This window comes from Sminthopsis crassicaudata, chromosome 5, assembly GCF_048593235.1.
Source record: "Sminthopsis crassicaudata isolate SCR6 chromosome 5, ASM4859323v1, whole genome shotgun sequence".
Taxonomy (NCBI): Eukaryota; Metazoa; Chordata; class Mammalia; order Dasyuromorphia; family Dasyuridae; genus Sminthopsis; species Sminthopsis crassicaudata.
In genome coordinates, this window is record NC_133621.1 from 92,416,919 (window position 1) to 92,438,959 (window position 22,041).

Consider the following 22,041-nt stretch of genomic DNA (forward strand, 5'->3'; position numbering starts at 1 on the left):
AGGGGTGCTGGGGGGCAGTGGAGGGAGCACCAGCCCCGAAGTCAGGAGGATTTCAAACCTGGTCTCAGACACAACACTTCCTAGCTGTGCGACCCTGGGCAAGTCACTTACCCTCAGCCTCAGCAAAAACAAAAAGTGCTTGCCATTTCGTTTTTCACACCTGTGTGCTTCTAAAGTCATCATACTTTATTTAAGAAGTGTCTATCTCGAGCCCACGTAGTATTCTGTTTTTAAAACTTATCAATGAGAAGGACAACCATTTCACCTTTTCCTCCAAGCCCTGCAGTAGTGGTCCTGAAGGGTTAGGGTTACTAAGTATCTAATGTATCCCAAGCGTTTTGCTAAGAATTGGAAAACACAATTCCTGGCACCTGGTGAAAGTGCTGGCTCATACTAGGTGAGTAACAACTGTTGAACTGCTGAATTATTGAGAGAAATTAGACTAGAACCCTGTGCTTTGAATTCACTATCTAGTTAGTGTTTTTTCCCTAACAGCCAAAATTTAAAATTAATGAAATAAAATACAAGTCTGCCTTATATAAAAAAGGAATTGAAATACAAAGGCAAAAATACAATATTCTTTGCTTTCAAGGAGCCTAGATTCTATGGGGTCATCAAGAATATGAGTAAGTAAAATAAAAAGAAAATGAGTAAGGGAAAGGTTTCCCCCAATTGATGTAGTACAGAATGTAGTTTTCCATGATGAGGTGGGCTTTAATATATGAACAAGACTTACTAATGACCACCAGTCCCTTTTATGAAATTCAGAGGATCATGAAAGAGAACAGTGTGATGGAATGAGCAAGCAAATAAACCACCTTTCTGGGGGCTCTAAGATAAGTTACAGAATTCAAGAGCTGGAGGCAGTTTTGGCATTTTATTTATACCAAGGGGCATCGATTGAGGGTGAAGAGAGTTTCTCTCCTTCTCTACACTGGCCATTTGATTGGAACTACAATCAGTTCCAGTAGGAAAAGTGGGAGACATTGAGCCAATAGGATCAGTAGGAGAAAGACAGAGAGACAGTCACTAAAGGAAGGAAGCAGCTAAAAGGAATATAATTCCTAAAAGAAGAAAAAAAAGTCAGACCATGGAGAAGCTGACCCTGGCAACCTAGCTGAGTATTCCACCCTTTTATTACACACAAGATAATCATGGGTAGAAAGTAAACATATTTATCAAGTAGTAAATACAAGTAATAAAACAGTTGTAGGAAAGTTATACAAATTAGGTTAGAGAGAGAACATTTTATCTTAATCGGAGAGAATAATCTCAATAGAGAATTATGCTCTTAGTAGTTGCTGAGAGGGCAATTACAGGGAATTAAGGGACATATTAGGAGATCTTTCATCTGCCAGTAAGGTTTGTACTTTGCCTCTTGGCCTCCATTTTTAGCCACTATTCTCTTTCCAGTCTCTCCACATAAAAAGTGAACACAGTGTCACATTTTTAGGGGTCTGTAGCTTCATGGTGAAGAAAGGCAAAAAATAGGAGTGGGATGGGGAAACAATATATATCAACTATGTACAAGCAAGATCTATGCAGGATAAATTGGAAGGAGTCTCAGAAGAAAGACATCACTATTAAGGGAGCAGGAAAAGGCTTCTTATGGAAGGTGGAATTTTAGCTAAGAGCCAAAGAAAGTCAAGAGGCAAAGATGAGAAGGAAGAGAATCCTAGGCATGGGGATAGCCACTTAAAATCCCAGAAGTGAGTGTGTGGGCATGAGTAATGTGTAAGAGGATGGGAAAGGTAGAAAGAGGCCAGATTACCCAGGGCTTTACAAGTCAAACAAAATGTCATATTTAATCCTGAAAGTAATAGGGAGCCACTGAAGTATTTAAGGGAAGTAGGAGGTGAGAAGAGATGATAGAGACATGACATGATATGCTTATGATCCAGTTTGATAGGTGGATGGAGACAGAGTACAATAGACAGAGACCAAGGCTGGGAGGCCAGCCGGCAGGTTATGACAATAATTTATCACTAATATTCTTTCAACTCATAGAGCTAGTGAAGCTGAGGACTTTAGAGTCAGGCTCTGAAAGCCCAGAACCACTGCTGTCAAACTCACTCCCCATCCTCTCTCCCCCTCTCCCCCACCAAATCATTACTGTACTTCAACCAGGCAGCTACATCTACAATCTCCTCACCTGAAGGAACTGGGATTATTCATTTGAAACAGCTAAACAAGTGGAATAGAGGATGAAGTAAAAGAAGCTCAGGCCCAGGGAATTTATCCCTCAGGGGGAAGATGGGCCTGAAGGCATGAAAAAGGCTAGACACAAACTCTCTGATCAGGGAGGAGTGTCTTTGTTTTGTTGTTGTTGTTTTAGAAGTTTAATTTTTTTTTATTAAAGTTTTTTTTTTATTTTTAAAAACATATGGATGGATAATTTTCAGCATTCACCTTTGCAAAACTTTGTGTTCCAAATTTTTTCCTTCCCTTTCACCCACCCCTTCCCCTAGACAGCAAGTAATCTAATATATGTTAAACATGTGCAATACTTCTATACATATTTCCATAATTGTCATGCTGCACAAGAAAAATCAGCTCAAAGAGGAAAAAAATGAGAAAGAAAACAAAATGCAAGCAAATAACAACAAGAGTGAAAATGCTATGTTGTGAACCTCACTCAGTTCCCACAGTCCTCTCTTTGGATGTGGATGGCTTTCTTCTTCACAAGATCATTGGAATTGACCTGAATAATCACAATGTTGAAGAGAGCCATGTCCATCAGAATTGATCATCATATAATCTTCTTGTTGCCATGTACAATGATCTCCTGGTTTTGCTCATTTCACTTAGCATCAGTTCATGTAAGTCTCAAGGAGTGTCTTTGTAAGAGTTTGTTCCTGAATATTCCTAAAGTGCACAGAACATGCATAGGAATAAAAAAAATCCTCTCTTAGATTAGCTTTTGGCTTTCAGTCTCACATGATCCTCATAACAAATCTATCAGGTGTGTAATTACATGATGTTCTCTCCATTTGACAAATGAAGAAACTGAGACTGGGAGAAATTAAGTTCACTTGTTCACAGTTAGTAAAGGATAGAATAAGAATTCAAATGCAGGGGTAAAAGTGAAAATATGTTTAGAAGAATCATACATGTTTAACCCATGTTGAATTACTTGCTTATCTGGGGAGGAAAAGGAGGGAGAAATATATGGAATACAAGGTTTTGCAAGAGTGAATGTTGAAAACTATCTTTGCATATATTTTGGAAATAAAAAGCTACTCTTATTAAATTAAAAAAAAAAGAATTCAAATGCAGCTTTGTTAGTGGAACGAATAGTTGCTTGAAGATGGAATGGAGAGTACAGGTAAGACCTTATTTTGATTAAGTTTTTTAGCTAATTGGCTAAGTACCTGAAACTCCCACTATTAGTTCAGAGAAAAGGATGTTTCTTTTTGGACCTTATGGATTTTTCATTCTCCTGACTGCTATTGCTACTGATCAACCTAGGCTGGCTTCCCAAATGTGGGTGACGTGGAGAGCTGTGATTGCCAATGCATACCACAAAGTGTCTATCTATATCTTTGTTATCTTTATGTAGTAAAAGAATCTTTTTTGCTGTTTCCTTGACTCACTTTCACCACATTTTGATTTTGCCCTTAGGACCAATATAAATCTGGCCCAGAAACACAGGTTTTCTCAACCTTTTGGAGTCAAAAGGGTTTGTTGGATTTCCTCAAATGGCCTAGCTCTTTGTGAGGGGGGTTGAGGAAGGAGGGTAAGGTGGGGGTGTCAAATCAGCTTTCTAGCTTTCTTTCTAGCCCCTTTCTAGCCCCCTCCCCTTCCTCATTGGTAAAATGTGGTTAAGAATGCTGACACACCCTGCTGCACAAAATTGTTGTGAGGAAATAATTCATAAACCATGGTAGTATACCGGGGAGCTATTATTAATTTGCCTCCTGTCTGAATTTCTTGTCTTTCTCTTACTGTTTTATAAACAGGTCCCTACTTGTAAGTTCTTTATATTTGTACTGGGGCTGACTCTGCCAGAACTCTTTCAGAGATTAGCCTGTCTGCCATGATTCTGCCTCCAGCCTCTCAAGTACCTTGAGGAATTTGGAATGTCTTTTTTCCACCTCGGCTTAGCCAATACCAGCAGTATTCCCTCATTTTAGGGGATTAGTGCCTGGGAACCCAGTTCCATGAAGCCATTTAATTATTAATTGGCTTTTACAAAGGAATATTTACTTCACAGATGTAGCAAAAACAAACATTTTCCTTTAATGTTGTAGGATTGCAATTCCCAGGATACCACCTGGTTTGGGGCTGGGATGAGTGGGGAAGGAGTCTCATCTTAGTTCTCACATAACCTTTGTTCCATCAAGTTCACATCTAAAGATAGCATCACTTCAGGTTTCCACTGGTTTGGAGTCCTGGACCCTAGAACATCAGATCATTTGCAGCTAGGCTGGTTGTGATATTTTGCCTGGATTCATGGGTTCCTCTGGATTGAACTCCTGGCCCAGATGAAAGAGTCCATTCCTTGCATCTAGAACAGAACCTAGCTGCCCCCAAAACATGGTGGCTATGACTCAGTCCCTTTTGAAATAGCCAGTGGAGGAAAAAAGATTAATTTCCACCATTCCCACCATAGGCCAGTGAATTCTGAGAAAATGTGAACTATTCTTCAGGTCTCACAATTTCTCCAGAAGTAGCAAATGGCCTCCACATAGATGATTCATTTTAGCAAAAAGATGGGATCTGTACATGTGCCAGATCTACATTATATACTTTGAAGTAGGAAGTTATTTTCTCTGTTTAATTAGCCAGTTCTCCTGTACCTTAGTCTCTTCCTTCGGAGACTAACTTCTATTCTTGTTTATAGATTTTTTTGGGGAACATATCTGGTGTATGCTGTATCCCCAGTTAGAGTAATACTAACCAAAGTGGAATAAGTTATCTTGAAATGGGTTACCCCATCATGCAAGCTCACACCCAAAGATAGCATCACTTCAGTTCTTACTGGTGTGGAGTCCAGAACTCATGCATATCCACTCACCTGGTGCTAGGTCAGTAATTTCTGAATCCTGGAAGTCCTCACTGGAAATCATCAAGCAAAGGCTGATTGACTATTTGTCTGATATATAATAAAGAAATTCTCTTTCATATGGGTCAGTAGATAGTCTGAGATTCTGTTATTCCCTTATAATTATACCTCAGATTACTTTGATTAATATTTTTTAAAAGAAATGCCCATTAGCAGAGCTTCTAGATATTTCTGTTAAGCATACAATTTTCATTGTAAAAGAATTGATCACAATAGTATTTGATCTGTATGAAATTTTCTACCTAAAAAAATAGCATTATATTATTTTCACCTGTTTGTTGTTGTTATTTGTTTGCTTCTTTTTTCTCATTTTTTCCCCTTTTGATCTGATTATTCTTGCACAGCATGACAAATATGGAAACATGTTTAAAAGAATTGTATATATTTAACTTATATCAGAATGCTTATTGACTGGAAGAGTGGGGAGAGGAGGAAGGGAGAAAAACTTGGAAAACAAAGTTTTATAAAATTGAATGTTGAAAACTATCTTTACATGTATTTGGAAAAATAAAGTATTGTTTAAAAATAGCATTAAGGTCAAAGGAAATGAATAATTTTCAGATGATAACCATTCTGGAGAACAATTTGGAACTATGTCCAAAGGACTATCAAACTGTACATATCATTTGATGCAGTAGTGTCATTACTGGGTCTATATTCCAAGGAAATCAAAAAGAAAGGAAAGGTCCCACATGGCCCAAAATGTTTGCAGCAGCTCTTTTTGTGATGATAAAGAACTGGAAAATGAATAGATACTCATCATTTGGGGAATGGTTGAACAAGTTGTGGTATATGATGGTAATTGAATATTATTGTTCTATAAAAAATGATGACCAAGATTTTTAGAAAGTCCCAGAAAGATTTATGTGAACTGGTGAGTGAAACAAGTAGAACCAGGGATACATTGAACATAGTAATAGCAAGATTGTACAATGATCAACTATGAAAGACTTGGTTCTTCTCAGTGGTTCAGTAATCCATGGCAATCCTAATAAACTTTGGATAGAAAACTCCATCTGCATCCAGAAAGAGAACTGTGGAGATTGAATGTAAATCAACACCTGCTATGTTCACTTCTTTTTTCTGGTTTGTTTGTTTTTTTCCTCCTCTCATGGTTTTTCCCTTTTGTTTTGATTTTTTTCCTCCCAACATGAGTCATAAAAAATATGTATTCAAAAAGTTAATAAACATGTATAACCAGAAAAAAAATTAAGAAATGGGAAATATAGTATTAAGGAATAATAAAGATTCTATGATCTCAATTTCTCTATGAAACTTAAGCAGTTAGCAAAAGAGACATGACTTGTTTTTTTTCCCCCAATATGTATGATTTTAGTTCATTTCAACTGTTGTTGGTCTGACTTTAAAAAGAACATTGACAAATGTTTATTGATAATAATGAAATATACTTCTCTCTTCTAGGTAGAGATACTGAGATATATACTGTCAGAAATAATCAATGACCCCGGTTTGCTACAAGAAATGGTTTTACCTATATCAGATTGCTTGCTGTCTTGGGGAGGAGGAAGGGAAGGAAGGAAGGGAGAATTTGGAACTCAAAATATTACAAAAATGAATATTGAAAAATATTGTTACATGTAATTAGAAAAATAAAATATTCTAAAAAAATTTTAAATGGTTTCGGGGGAAGTGGTGATATTAGGAAATGGAAACTACGTTTTTAAAGCACTCACAAAACATTCCTTTTATGAAGAACAACAATCCTCCCTATATTTAATATTGAACAAGTTGGTGGTAATTATAAAAACATTATCTAGAAATTTTAGGGTCTTATGCTCCTGTCTTTCTGCCAATAAATAATCTAATGGTCTTTTGAAAACAATGGCAGTAGGGAATTTGTTATAGACAACTTTGGTGAATTAAAAAAATGTACTTTCAAATACTATGAATAGTCACTATTTTTGGAAATTCTACTAATAGCCTTCTTATCCATGAAGGCATAAAATTAGCAGTTCATTCCCTCTAGTTTTTCCATAGTTTTGTGCGTAGATTGCCAATAGAGGGTGCCCACTTCTCACCAGAAACAACCATTGGGAAATTGGTGTATTCATGGAGGGAATTTTGTTAATCCCACAGGTTGTTAAAATTTAAGGGTAATGATTCTAGGAACCAAACAACAGACAGTGCCCAGAAGCTATCCAAACACTAAATGCATAATGAGTACTTTCTGCAGGGAAAGACATAGCCACCAAGTCAGTGAACTGGCTTCTCTTTCCCTTTAAGATTTAGAATTAGAAATTAGGATGGGTGATGGGTTAGTCTACATACAGTACATATGAAACAAATTGAAATACACAAACATCTCTAAAATGTAATTCCTGGGTATACTCACTCCTTCCCTTCTCTCCCCATCCCATACTCCACTGAGTTTTATTCATCTTTTAAAGGATGTTAGTAGGAAAAAGCAGTCTATCTTTCACACCTTCTATCTCATTTGTAAGGAAATATGTTCTTCTTGAAAATGTAGCTTTAATTTTCACTCGAAATCTTCTTCAACAATCACACATCAGGTCCCTGTCAATGTAAAGTGCCATATTTAATGTATTATCTTATGGTGCAGTAGGAGTTGTGGATGGAAGAGAGCTGGTCTGATTGCTCTCCCCCACTTTCTTCAATGGTTTCCAGTCCCAAGGAAACTGGGGTGCGAACTTAGTAGCAGCCCGAGGCTGGGATGTGGCCACTGTTTATTGTAGTATTTATTTATTTCTTCCCTATTTAAGATGTACTTTAAAAAAAAAAATAGGTTCCTCAGAGGATAGTCTACCTCTCAGACCTGTGGAGGAGGAAGGAATTTATGACCAGAGGAGAACTAGAGATCATTATTGATCACAAAATAGAAGATTTTGATTACATCAAATTAAAAAGTTTCTGTACAAACAATACTAATGGAAACAAGATTAGAAGGGAAGTAACAAATTGGGAAAATATTTTTACAGTTAAAGGTTCTGATAAAGGTCTAATTTCCAAAATATATAGAGAACTGACCCTAATTTATAAGAAATCAAACCATTCTCTAATTGATAAATGGTCAAAGGATATGAACAGACAATTCTCAGATGATGAAATTAAAAACTATTTCCACTCATATGAAAGAGTGTTCCAAATCACTACTGATCAGAGAAATGCAAATTAAGACAACTCTGAGATATCATTACACACCTGTCAGATTGGCTAAAATGACAGGAACAAATAATGATGAATGTTGGAGGGGCTGTGGGAAAACTGGGACACTGATGCATTGTTGGTGGAGTTGTGAAAGAATCCAACCATTCTGGAGAGCAATCTGGAATTATGCCCAAAAAGTTATCAAACTGTGCATACCCTTTGACTCAGCAGTGCTACTATTGGGCTTATATCCCAAAGAAATTTTAAAGAAGGGAAAGGGACCTGTATATGCCAAAATGTTTGTGGCAGCTCTTTTTGTTGTAGCTAGAAACTGGAAGTTGAATGGATGTCCATCAATTGGAGAATGGTTGGGTAAATTATGGTTTATGAAGGTTATGGAATATTATTGCTCTGTAAGAAATGACCAGCAGGAGGAATACAGAGAGGCTTGGAGAGACTTATATGAGCTGATGCGGAGTGAAACGAGTAGAACTAGGGGATCATTATACACTTCAACAATGAGACTGTATGAGGATGTATTCTGATGGAAGTGGATATCTTTGACATAAAGAAGATCCAACTCACTTCCAGCTGATCAATGATGGACAGAAACAACTACACCCAGAGAAGGAACACTGGGAAGTGAATGTAAACTGTTAGCACTACTGTCTATCTACCCAGGTTACTTATACCTTCGGAATCCAATTCTTAACGTGCAACAAGAAAATTGGATTTACACACATATATTGTATCTGGGTTATACTGTAACACATGTAAAATGTAAAGGATTGCCTGTCATCTAGGGGAGGGAGTAGAGGGAGAGAGGGGAAAATTTGGAAAAATGAATAAAAGAGATAATGTTATAAAAAAATACTCATGCATATATACTGTCAAAAAAATTATAATTATAAAATTAATTTTAAAAAGGAAAAAAAGAAAAAAATTAAAAAATTAAAAATAGAAAAATAGGTTCCTGTCTCCTCCCCTCCCCCCCATATTACTGATGAAGTTTTGGAGTGTTGTGTCATTTTTTACTGTGTGATTTTTTTTACAGATCTTGGTGCTTTTTTTGGAAATGCTTTATGTCGTGTTATAGCAAAATGAACCGTATTAGTAATGTTGCCTTGGTTTACCCAATTATATTTACAGAATAATGGCAAAAACAAACAATCCCCCCTAAACCCAAGGTCAATTCCCCATTCCTGGGAGCAAGTCAGTTTATCAGGAACTCATAGAGCACCAGGCCTTGAGTCAGGAAGATTCATTTTCCTGGGTTCAAATATGATCTTAGACATTTACTAGCTATGTGACCTTAGGCAAGTCATTTTACCCTGTTTACCTCAGTTTCCTCAACTGTAAAATGAGCTGGAGAAGGAAAAGGCAAACTACTGCAGTATCTTTACCAAAAATCCAAATAGGGTCATGAGGAGTTGGACACAATAAACAATAAAAAATCAGCAATCTCTTTCTGGTAGATTGGGCCACTTCCTATGAAGTTGGGCATACATTAATTATTCCTTTCTTACTAACTTAAGGTATTTTATATATTCTAAGTTGCAATCATGAGAAACCATATTATAAACTACATAGAATAATAGGAATATGGAAGAACAATAGTCTCCACAATGATCTTAGTACAAGTTACATAAATATTTAACATTCTTTTCTACAAATGTATTGACTAACCGAACATACACTGGGGAAATGATAAGGTACCACTTTATCATTGACAGTAAGAAGATCATTAATGTTAGGGGATAAAGGACTAAATAGGTAGGCTGTAATCAATATATTGCCCCTAATCAGCATCTGGATTAATAGAGAAAATAGAGCCCAATTGAGAAGGGACTTTGCATCCAGGCTGGACTATGGTATAGATCGATAGTTGTGACCTCTCCTGGATTCTACTCCAGTTCTCAGAATGCAACCGTTATATTTCAGAACCACTGCAATCATTCTAGTTTTTGATCATCTGGGGCACCAAACCTTTCCCACAATTGCTTTTGTCTTGGTTTCTGCCTCTCCCTCTAGGGGCAAGATGACTTGGGCCCCCATCTCTCAACTTCCTATTTCACATTCTTCCCAGCAGAAAAAGGCCCAGCAAGGATATTGTGGAACTTAATAAAGCAATGTACTTGAAAAATCCATCTAACTTTTGACTCTAAAAGTATTTATTTTGTAGTGATTTTTTTTTAAAAATTACTGCTTTTAAGAGTTTGTGTACTTTATGTAAAATAGACAGTTTCATTTTCCATAGCTCCACATCCTTCTCAAAGAAATCTCTCATAAGAAGCTCTTTGTTACCGGGAAAGTCTCTGGGCTAATTTAGTTGTTAACAATTCCATTTCCTTTTCTTCTTCTAGGAATGCCGTTTCTCTTGTCAGGTATAGAAAGTAATCGTGTATTAAAGAAAGACTCTGTCTCTCTGTCTCTGTCTCTGTCTCTTTCTGAAAATATTATCCAAAGAAATTCTTGGCGTGGCTAAAGTACTGACTTTTAGAAGTACTCTAAGTATTTTAAATTACTTTAAATTACTTCTCTGTTCTATCAGCCCAGCATGGAGCTGTTTTCCAAAAATTGCTTGTGAAACATCATCTAGGCAATCTTTGAGGACTTAACCAGACATAGTGAAAGTTACAGCGATGTATTTGTGTTCAGGAACATGGGGTTGCACCTTAACATGTGTTGCACATAAAATGAGCAAGCAATTATGTTCTGGTCGTTATCCTGTGAAATGAAAACCAGACTTGTTGGACTGATGCTTTAGCTAGTGACTTGTTAATAGACTACAGGAGAGAACGCACTAAAGGCAAGGCAGTAGGCTAATAAGACCTAGCATCTGATGAAAAGCAGTGTGTAAACAGAATACCCAGGGTTTCATGGTTATACTCACTGAGTCATACCTGCTGAGGGCCTGTATGCCCATCAGGGGCCCAGATGGCAGAGCCAGGTGCAGTTTGGTATACTCAGAAGGGCTAGAAATATTATGTTACATCCCACCTAGGAATAAGGGCAAACTTGCCAAGAATACATACTTACATGAATGATCACATTCCTGGAACAGTTTGCGTTGCAAGGTGTACATAGGTGATTGCCAGAAACATGAAGCTTTGGAGACTGAATGTCGTATTTTAGAACTTTATATTATAACCTAGCCCTTGACCCTGAAGGCCACATCATAAAGCTGCTGCTCTATCCCCAGTCTGTTTCCAGATTTGGCAGCTTCACCCTATCTGCAGTGAACAGATGACGATCAGAATCACAACTGCAGTGCCCAGAATCTTAAGATTCTGTTATGATGCTTCCCCGGTCCCAATGGGATAACAGGTTCATAGTTCAGGGAAAGTCCAGGCTTTTGTCTTCATCTGCGCTTCTCTTCCCTGCATTGGCTCTGCTCAGAGCTCTGTTTCATGAGCAATGGCCAGAATCTTGGGGCAGCAGAGAAGCTCACCTTTGTCTAGAGTTCTTCTTGGCCAAATAGGACCACATGGTCCTGCCCCTGTGGCCCATTGGTCTTTAGCCTGCAGACATAAAGCAGCAGCTCTTTGATTTGTGTGAGGAGTACTTGCACCAGTGATAACTGGCCCATGTCTGATGTGGCTCACCAGTGGTGAGGTACGAGTTCAGAGGGACTATGAATATAGCAGTGGTGGGCACTGGACTAGCACGCCGTTCACATAACGCCGCTACTTGCAGTTTGGGGGACAATTAAAAATTTCCAATTGTGTCAACACAACCCAGGGGCCCTTAATAGTAGAGTTATTCGGGAGGTGTGGGAAGAGATACAGAGTGACTTCCTAAGTGAAGCAGCCTGAGGCAGGTGGGCTTCAGTTGTGAGAGAGGAAAGAGTTTAGTGGATGGAAGTGTTAGAGTATGTCGATCCCTGGATCCCAATGGGCCTTTCCCATGACGGGGAAGCTCGTAAGTTCTAAACAGAAAATTCATTGGTAAGGAAATAGACATTATCAACATGTAGCCAAGCCCCTTCAGAGCTGTCCAAGACCCACCTGACATCAGAAGTAATCCCATCCCCTAACTGCTGGTCCAGGACAGTCCAGCAGTGGTTCATCTCAAGAGAATTCTATCCTTGACCCCAATTCCAGGAAAAAGTCCAGAAGATTTCAGGATTCCTGCAAAATGAGAACTTGACATCCTGGACTTAATGTTTCAGAAGGGAGTCTATTGGCAAGGTGGGATCGGTGGAGGACATAGAGGATTTGGGATTGGAAGTCAGGTACAGCCTCAAGGAAATAAACAATAAAGGCAGAAATTCCCAAAATGATATGGTCATACTCACAAATCAAGAGCTATGGTCATGGGGAGTGCTGAGCCAATCTGCTCTCAGATAGTCACAATTCTCAGTTTTGGGGTTTTTTTTTATACCCCTTTCTGGCTGCAGGTGGGCAAGCCACCTGCAGGAGGGTGTTTTCCAGAAGGTCTGGGAATAGCTGATTCTCCCTGGAGGAGTGGGTACAAACATGTCAAAAAAATCCTCTATGCAAATTAAGGTCGATTTACAGGAACCAGGGAAAGAGGGCAGGGGTTGCCAGGCACACATAATCCCTCCAAGGTCAAGAGGTTCAAGGTTTCTAGTTACTTGATCTCACTTGATAGTAACTTAATAGTATGGGTACTAATCTTGCTGGGAATAGCTCAATGTGCAGATTGCTGTTTCAGAAGGCAGCATGGGCAATATCAGGGACAACAAAGTCAGCAGTCAGGGCCTTGTGACTATTTTATATTACACAAATTATACATAAAAAGCCCCAAACACAATCATTTACTACCTAGAGTATTGGGCACTGGAGATAGAAAGATTTTTTTAAAAACCAATCTCTGCCCTCAGTTAGTTTACCTTTGACAGGAGGGAAACAACTTGTTAAAAAAAAAAAAAAGCATATATATATGTGTATATATATATATATATACATATATATATATATATATCACAAAATAAGTAACAATTTAAGAAGGAAGATGAGAACAGTAACAACAAAGGAGATCTACTAAAGCTTCCTCTAGCACCTACCTGAGCTTAGTTTTGAGGAAAGCAAAGGGTTCTGAGAGAGAGAGAAGGGGGGAGAAAGTGCATTTCAGAGCACAGGCAAGGAGATGGGAGACAGAAAATTAAGTAGAGCATTTTGACTGGACAATAGAATGTAACCCTCCTAGGGAAACTAGTGAGAATTGTGGATGGAAATAGGATATGAGCCAGATGTGGTGACACACACCTGTAATCCCTGCCACTGGAGAGGCTCAGCCAGGTACATTACTGGAGTTGGAGAGTTCTGAGCTTTAGTAGGTCAATAGCCAACTGAGTGTCCACATTAAGTCCAAAGTCAATATGGAGGGTTTCTGGGGGAGAGAATCTCAAAAGACTGCCCGACAAGGGGTGAACTAGCCCAGGTTAGAAACAGAGTAAGTCAAAGTTTCCATGCACATCAGCAATGGATTGGGCTTCCAGCCTCATAGAGATAAGGAAATTTCATCTCAAAAACAAAGCCACCAAAAATTGTGTGATTGGGTGTATGTGTATATGTGTGTGTGTGTGTGTGTGTGTATGTGTGTATGCACACAATATGCTATCTTCAGATATGTGTGCATTTTGCAATATACATAGGTATTATGTATAGGCATATGTATATATATATATATGTATAATACTAGAAAATGGCATTTAGCATTTTGGTACTTCATATATTAATTATATTCTTGGAATTAAAAATATGAAATGATTCCAAGTAGTTTAAGTGGAAACTTTTTGTATCATTTGGAGTTTTTCCCATGGCTATTTTCCTTTTTTCTCTGCTTTTTAAGTTCCTATTTCATAAACTTCCATAGATTTTCCTCCTCTCCTCAATTCAAAATACATCATATTCCTCTGGGAACTTCTAGTTAGCTATTCATTTGTCCTCCTATGTAGGCAAAACCAGGAAATTGCCCAAACACACACAAACACATACATGAATACATGTAAAGGTTTAGAAATAGACAACTTTCCAGAACTCAGGTTGCCCTTTATCCATATATTCATTCATTTGACAAATACGTGGTAAATGTCTTGTTAGTGGAGACGAGACAAATAAGACACACTGCCTTCAAGAAGTTTACATTAGAGTAATGAAGATGAACTAAATAGAATCTGATGAGAGATATACAAAATGCTACATTCTCTCCCTCCTCAAATTTCCCAAGAGCACTTTGGATTTCTCCATTGATGTGTCACAATTTACCTCATTTATAGAGAAAGGAATTGGTGTTCTTTAAGGTCTCTTCTCAGCTCCAAGATCTCAGAATTCTTTTTCTTGCCCCTTTTCACTGAGAGCTCATGTAGTCTGCTCCTCAAGTCATTCTAAAAGTGAAGACAAAGCCATGGACAAAAGGGAAATTCAAATGAAGCTCATTTGACTTCAATTTAAAAATATATATTTTTATTGGCATCTTTTGGTTTTAAATCACTTACATTTCTGAATGTCACTCTTCTCCCCCAGGCCCTCCATTTCAGTGACCCATTCTTTGTTTAAAAAAAAAAAAAAAAAAAAAAAAAAAAAGGAACTTTAGAAAATTAGTCAATACATTCTAAATCTCATGGTATATGCAATATGGAGTACCTTTGTAAAGAAAGAAAAGAGGTACATTTTTTTGTATCTTCTTTGGGGCTGAGCTTGGTTATATTGGATCATTCATAGCTGTTGGATCAACAGCATATTGAAGTGTCCGTCTTTCCAATTGTGGGGCAGGTAGGGGCGAAATAGATAGAGAACCAAACCTATCAGAAAGACCTGAATTCAGATCCAACCTCAATCCACCCTAGCTTCATGACCCTGGGTAAATCACTTAACGCTCTTTGCCTGTGTTTCCTCATTTGTAAAACGAACTGGAACAGGAAACAGCAGACCATTCTTTGGCAAGAAAACCTCAAATGGGAACTTGAAGAGTTGGACATGACTGAACAAAAACTTTTTAAATGCTTCTCCTATATTAAATATTCTCAAATTTTTGATATGACTTCAGTTCTATAGACAGTTGAGTTTGAAGCTTCGGGCATTTATTCTGATGCCTTTGATAAACAAGTCTTTTACCTTGTTTTCTCTACAAAACTCAAATCATTTTTCTCTTATTATGGGAGAGCTGGAATGTAAGTCTCTTGACAGCAAGCCTCTTTTACTTCTATCTTTGTATCCTTAGTCCCTAATACCATCTGGTACATATTAGTGCTTACTATGTGCTTTTCTAGTTGAATGGAATTAAAAGGTTTGCCTTAAAGGATCATGGTACTAACAACAAGAGGTTGTCTGCCACAGTTCACTCATATTAGCATTTAACCCTGACTAAGTAAGTAAAAATGAGAGTAATGATATTTGAACTACTAGTTATATAACAATATCATTGTAAGGATCAAGTAAGATCAAAGCAATGCAATCTCTTTCTAGCCCTGAAGTACTATATAATTGTATTATTTTTATGCCTTCCTAAGTATTTGGTTTCTGCCAAATCAAAACATGTGCTAGCATTCTATAGCCAGCCTTCGAATATACACATAATTGTCTTTGCAGTTAGCAAAGAAAACATGGGGCTTGCTTAGTGGGTGGTGATGAGGGGATGTATCTTTTCTAAAAGAAAGAGCATCTATTGCAAAAGGAAGATACTTTAGTTCTTTTGATATAAAATAGATCAACATGGCTGGGGTTGAAGTAGAGAAAATGGCCTATACTTGGTTGTTGTCGGTGCATTTTTATTCATATTTATTGAGGAAGACTATGGAGCTTTGCATTTGAAGTGGAGAGAATTCATCTGCAGAACTAAAACAAGATCAAAATTATGCTGAAAGGGCTTCCAGTGGAGGCTGTTTAGTTTTTTTTTTTTGTTTTTTTTTTCGTTTTGTTTTGTTTTGTTTTTTGAGAAGTATACTTTTTGGTAGATAGTTCTTGGTACCTCCTAAGATTTAGTTTTCTATTTGACCTCCCACTATTGATTTAGTTTTGTTTTATTTTATCTTTAAAAGTGTATGAATACATTTTGTTTTTGACAGAAGGAAAACTTGTCAATGATTCAAATAAGTCCTCTTATGAATACATTTTCCCCAAAAGTTTATCTTTTAAAAATCATATTTTAATGATTTAATGATATCTTTTGTTTTCACATCACCAAAAATTTTCCTCTATATCTCTTTTAGAGAGTCATTCTATACAAAAATCTGTTTAAGTCTCTGTTTATTGGAGAAAAGACAAAGATAAATAAGATATACCACCTTAACGAAGCTTACTAGAGAAAGATAAAATATACAAAATAATTAAAGTCCAAGATAAAACCTAATGAGCACATGAGATGCACAAAAAGTGATAATTCTTCCTACTCCAAATTTCCTGAATGTATTTTAGATCTCTCCAGTGATCTATTACAATTTATTTCATCTATAGAGAAAGTAGTTTTAGAACTAAAAGGGACATCAAAGATCATCTATTCCAGCCTCAGAAACAGACTCAGGGAGATTGGGATTTTCTCAATCTTACCGAAGTAATAAATGCCAAAACTAGGATATGAACCCCAATCCTGTGGTTTTAAATTCAAAATTCTTTCCACAAATCATGATTCTTTATGTCTCTTATAAGACATTCCAACTCTCACTCATAACTTAGGTCCCTAGTGGGTTCAGAAACAGGAGGGGCAGTGGGACAACTATAACTCTAAGGATCACAGGAGGCTAGTTCATGAGTACCCAACAATATGTTTCCCATTTACAACTAGCCATTAGAATTAGTTTTTAGCAAATGCATTCTTAAGGTGACATAGTAAGAATAACTGATAGAAATAAATCTATTCCCCCTGTCTACCTTTGAAAAAAAATTCCAATAAATATATACATCATCCTTGGGAGAGAGTGAATGACACATGTATTTTATGTATAAATATATAACAAAGATAAAAATAAAATCATCCTTTCTTTGTAAAATCTTTTCTTGTAGTTTCTTGTAGAGTCCCCATGCAGCTCCCCTTAAATGTATCTCTCTTCTGGGTGGGCATCACAGTTGGGTTCTCAGGTCTGCTTCTTTTTTAGACTTTAGTCTAAGGTTAAAACTTCTAGAAGCTCATCAAGAGGAATAACACTCTCCGAAACTGTCTCCTCTCTTGAATGATTGTCTTTCTGAATCCATGTTTGTCTTCCACATCCCTCTCTGCTCCCAGGGGATGCATTGTCTGATCCAGTCTTTTTAGTGATATGACTATTAGTGAAGGGAGAAAAGAGAAAATTGCCTTCTTCTCCCAAAAGTGATTTCCTTCTGATAGTTTATGTTTTTTGGTTTTCTATGCTTTACTCACCCTTCTAGGATCTTCCTTTTTTTTTTTTTAATGTTAGCTTGGTACTGTACTTTATTCCTCAATACGTCCATTAATAAATGTAGATCTTCTTATAGAGAAAGCGGGTTTTTTCAAAAAGCTATTTTTTATTTTAAAATAATATATTGTCAAGCCATTCTCCAATTGATAAATAGTCAAAGGATATGAAAAGACAATTTTCAGTTGAAGAAATTAAAACCATTTCTAGTCATATGAAAAAATGTTCTAAATCACTATTGATTAGAAAAACTCAAATTAAGACACCTCTAAGGTACCATCTCATATCGCTCAGATTGGCTAAAATGACAGGAAAAGATAATAATGAATCTTGGAGGGGATGTGGGAAAAACTGGGACACTAATAAATTATTAGTAAAGTTGTGAAATGATCCAATCATTCTGGAGAACAATTTGGAACTATATTCAAAGGGATATCAAACTATACATACTCTTTAACCAGTAGTATCTGTATCTCAAAGAGATAATAAAAAAGTGAAAAGGACCCACATGTGTAAAAATGTTTGTAGCAATCCTTTTTGTAGTGGCAAGGAACTGGAAATATAGTGGATGCCCATCAGTTGGAGAATGGATGAATAAGTTATGGTATATGAATGTTATGGAATATTATTGTTCTATAAGAAATGACCAGCAGGATGATTTCAGAAAGGCCTGGAGAGACTTACATGAACTTATGCTAAATGAAGTGAGTAGAACCAAAAGAGCATTGTATACAACAACAATAAGATTATGTGATCAACTGTGATGGACTTCGTACTTTTCAACAATAAGGTAATTCAGGTCAATTACAATGGACTTATGATGGAAAGAGCCATCTGCATCCAAAGAGAGAATTATGAGAACTGGGTATGGATAACAATAATATTTTCATCATTTTTATTATTGTTTGCTTGTTTTTTTTCTTTCTCATTTTTTCCCTTTTTGAGCTGATTTTTCTTGTGCAGCATGATACATGGTTAGCATATGTTTAACCTATAGCGGATTACTTGCTGTCTAAGGGAGGAGAGCAGGGAAGGGGAGGGAGAAAAATTTGGAACACAAGGTTTTACAAGGGTGAAAGTTGAAAATTATCTTTGCGTGTATAATAAAAATTCATTTAAAAAATAAAATAGGCCTGGAGAGACTTACATGCTAAGTGAAATGAGCAGAACCAGAAGATCATTATACATGACAACATCAATATTATATGATGATCAATTCTGATGAACTCTTTCCAACGATGAGATGACTGATGACAGTTTCAATGATCTTGTGATGGAGAGAGCCATCTACACCCAGAGAGAGGCCTGTGGAAACTGAGTATGGGTCACAACATAACGTTCTCATCTTTTTATTGTTGTTTATTTGCATTTTGTTTTCTTACTCACTTTCCTTTTTGATCTGATTTTTGTTGTGCAGCAAGAGAATTGTATAAATATGTTTACACATATTGGATTAACATATATTTTAACATGTATAACATATTTTGGATTGTTTGACATCTAAGAGAGAGGATGGGGAAAGGAGGGGAAAATCTGAAACACAAGGCTATGCAAGGGTCAATGTTGAAAAATTATCCATGCATATGTTTTGAAAATAAAAAAAAACTTTAAAAACTTTTTTAAAAAGCAAAATAAAATAATATATTTACCTTTAAACAACAAAAATAATTAAACATGCTTACAACTCTGCATTTTAAAAATGAATTGCATATAATATTAAGATCAAGGGGTCAGGATACTTGGATTCTAATACTAACTCTTTCGTCAACTAGCTGTGTGCCCATGAATAACCCATTTCACTTCTCCATGCTTGTTTCTTCACCTATAAAATATAGAGAATAACATTTGCTCAGGCAAATTTGTTTAATTGCTTTCAGTTAATATGTAGTGACTAAACACCTTCTATGTGCTAAATAATGTGGGGAATAAAAGAATTGCAAAATGTAGTCTCTGTAGTTCAGAAAAGAGTTCCTAAGAGGTCTCATGAGGTCTCCACAGAGAGAGAAAAGGACCTCTAATAACCTTGAACTGTGAATTTGTTCTTTGTCTATACATGGTTTTCAAGTTTAAACCTACTCTCTTCAGAGAATTTGTGTGTAGGTGGAAAAGTATCTACAAATCCTGTCTACCCAGTTCTGTATTTTTTGGTAGCTTTTTGCTTGTTATATTTCTCAGTAAATACCTGCTTCTAAAAGCTAATTAAGTCTGGCTGACTAATTGGTAATCAATGGGGAGCACACAGGGTGAGAGTGTTACAAACCACAGCTCCCTAGAGTTATCCTTAGAACTCTGAGAAGTTATTTGTTCTCTGGGAACCCAACCTGCCTCACTTGAGTGGGTGTTGAGAGAGGGAATGTCCCAGAGGTGGTGATATAAACTAAATAGAGAAGGAGACAGAGATAAAGAGAGAGACAAAGAAATAGAGACAGAAAGAGAGAAAGAAAATTCACTTTATCTTAATTTCAAATTCATCTCAATTGCAAGCAAATTACAACTAAAATACAGGTATATTTACAGATCAGGCTACTGGCTATGATCAAAATATCCCAACTATTTGATGGCCCCTAATCCTAATGATAAATTCAGTTCTTTGGGAGGTTGAAAGAAAAACATACAAAGAGAAATATAAAGCAAGTATCAGAAACCCGAAGGCAGTACTCAAGATGATTTTTCAGTAGCAAACTGAGTCATTGCTGCTACAGGCACTCTAAGCACACTCATGGAGTGAGTAAAATTTGCCTTTGGCAGCCTCCCACTTCCTTTTTCATCTTCCTTCCCATTTCTTGGCACACACTGTTTTTCATTGCCTGTGTACCCACGGCACAGTCCCTGTGCATCTGTGGCATGTGGCATCTCACCTAAAACTGCCTCTCCTGAAGGAAATTCTGCTCTCTCTCTTCTCTCCTTTTTATTAGTAAAGGGAAATTAAAATGGACGTAGAACAAGCTGAGTTTGCAAATTGCAGAAGAGGCAGAGAGAGAAAGGGGGGGGAGGGAGAGAGAGGGGGAAAGAAAGAGGGAAAGAGAGAGAGAAGGATAGAGAAATAGAGAGAAGGAAGGAGACAGAGAAGGAGGGGAGGAGAGAGAGGAGGGAAGGAGAGCGAGGGGGAAGAGAAAGAGGGAGAGGGAAAGAGAAAGGGAGAGAGAAAAACAAGAGACAGAGAGGGACCGAGGGAGAATGAGAGGGACAGGGAGAAGGAGACAGAGACAGAGACAGAGATAAAGAGGGGATAAGTGGAGACTCCCAGCTTGGAGATAGTTGGGTCTTTGATATCTGAGCCATGACTCTCAGGCTTTGGCAGCAGGATATTTAAAGCTACGAGAAGCACTGTCCTGTAACATGTTTCTTCTATCCCTGAAGGACCAATGACATCCTTAGAGCTCTGCTCTTTCCCCCAATGTTTGTCCCCCACAGAAGAACTGCCAGTCGCATTGCTGATCAGAAGTAATCAAGAAGTTAGAAAGAGATGCTTCTGTAGAGCTACTGTAGAGGAAATATAGTTTTTAACCTACTTTTGTTGTTGTTCATTTTTGTCCAACTCTCCATGACCCCACTTGGTGTTTTCTCGGCAGAGATACTGGAGCCATTTGCTTCTCCTGAGCATTTCACAGATGAAGAAACTGAGGCAAACAGGGTGAATGACTTGCCCAGAGTCACACAGCCAGTAAGCCTCTGAGTGCATGTTTGTACTCAGGTCTTCTTAACTTCTGGCCTGGTACTATCCACTATTCCATCTAGCTATCCTCAACCAGAGTCTTCTTAAAGCTTTTGTGTGGTTTGTAAGTCTTTAACATACCAATTTTAATAACTTGAGTACTAGAAGCAAAAAGTACAAAGTGCAAATAGCATTTAAAAGAAAATGCAATTTTCTCCTCATAGTTAATGTAGATTTCAGTTCTGTCAACTTGGCTTCTAGGGACAGAATTTACTTTCTCTTCTGCAGGAGTCATTTTCCCTTTGCCACAGAATGTGATGTAAATTTAAACGGTTGTATAATGTACTTGTCCCAAACTTGAGTCAATTTGCCTTTAAATGGCAGCTAAATATTATTCTATCATATTTAACTCTAACAATGCCCCAGGATATTGTTTGCCTGATTTCCTAAATTTGGTGAGACATCCAAGTAGAAATATCCCATGGGCAGATTGGACTTTGTAAGAACAAGTCAGAAAAAAATATGGAGAAAAGAGGGTGATGGATGTAAAAAGTGAGAACATTGGGGTCCAGAATCTAGATGGAGATTAGCCTCCTAATTCAGGTAATCTGTTTCTTGCATATTCTGTGTCTTCCTATATATGTGCATGCCATCCCTCCTTATATTGAAGAATGTAAGCTTCAAATTAAGATAAGTCTGAGGTATTATACAGACCTCTCAGATCTTCTAAAAGAAAAGATAATTATAAATTTTGGAAGGGATATGAGAAAATTGGAACACTAACACATTGTTGGTGGAACTGTGTACGGCTCCAACCATTCTGGAGAGCAGTTTAAACTTTGGGCTATCAAACGGTGC

At 37.2% G+C, this 22,041-nt stretch overlaps 1 long non-coding RNA gene across 1 annotated transcript in view; it reads right to left on the reverse strand.

Moving 5' to 3' along the window:
- Positions 1-14,466: 14,466 nt before the first annotated feature.
- The window catches only part of LOC141543380 (uncharacterized), a 33,653-nt gene continuing 26,078 nt past the window's right edge, over positions 14,467-22,041 (reverse strand). Inside the window, exons 2-3 of the long non-coding RNA XR_012482432.1 lie at positions 14,655-14,705; positions 14,467-14,543 (exon numbers count right to left, since the gene is read on the reverse strand). This is a non-coding gene — a long non-coding RNA (uncharacterized LOC141543380). The remainder of the gene's footprint in view (positions 14,544-14,654; positions 14,706-22,041) is intronic.